The following is an 840-nucleotide window of genomic DNA, read 5'->3' as shown; positions in this document are numbered from 1 at the left end:
CGATCTTAGATAACACCCTCACCTTCTCATCGTATTAAAATAAACACCTAATCAACTTACCCAACGCCATCTAAACACTTCCAGCTGTTTCATTAAAGAAATTTCACGATTATACCTTTACGTAATAAGTGACCGACAACAGCCCTTTCCTTTCCCTCAACATATACCTTGCCCCTTGCCTTCCCCTACCCCAGGCCTCACCCCCACCCCCGGGCAGGAGGGAAGGAGGCCCAGCAAGAGTTCAAACAAGAGTGAGGGAGAGGGAAGGAGAACGAGGGAGGTGGAGGCAGGAGTTCAAATAAGAGTGAGGGAGAGGGAAGGAGAACGAGGGAGGTGGAGGCAGGAGTTCAAATAAGAGTGAGGGAGAGGGAAGTGAGGGAGATGGAGGCAGGGGTTCAAACAAGAGTGAGGGAGAGGGAAGGAGAACGAGGGAGATGGAAGCAGGAGTTCAAACAAGAGTGAGGGAGAGGGAAGGAGAACGAGGGAGATGGAGGCAGGAGTTCAAACAAGAGTGAGGGAGAGGGAAGGAGAACGAGGGAGATGGAGGCAGGAGTTCAAATAAGAGTGAGGGAGAGGGAAGTGAGGGAGGTGGAGGCAGGAGTTCAAATAAGAGTGAGGGAGAGGGAAGTGAGGGAGGTGGAGGCAGGAGTTCAAATAAGAGTGAGGGAGAGCGAGGGAGTGAGGGAGATGGAAGCAGGAGTTCAAATAAGAGTGAGGGAGAGGGAAGGGAGAGTTCAAAGTGAGCAGCGCTGACTGACGCTGACACTTTTAATTGGGTTTCATGCAGACGAGCGGCAGGTAGATCCCCGAAAGTGATTATGGGGTAGAAGCGCCAGCAGG

The sequence above is a fragment of the Penaeus monodon genome, chromosome 32 (genome assembly GCF_015228065.2).
Source record: "Penaeus monodon isolate SGIC_2016 chromosome 32, NSTDA_Pmon_1, whole genome shotgun sequence".
Lineage (NCBI taxonomy): Eukaryota > Metazoa > Arthropoda > Malacostraca > Decapoda > Penaeidae > Penaeus > Penaeus monodon.
This window is presented reverse-complemented; position numbering follows the sequence as displayed.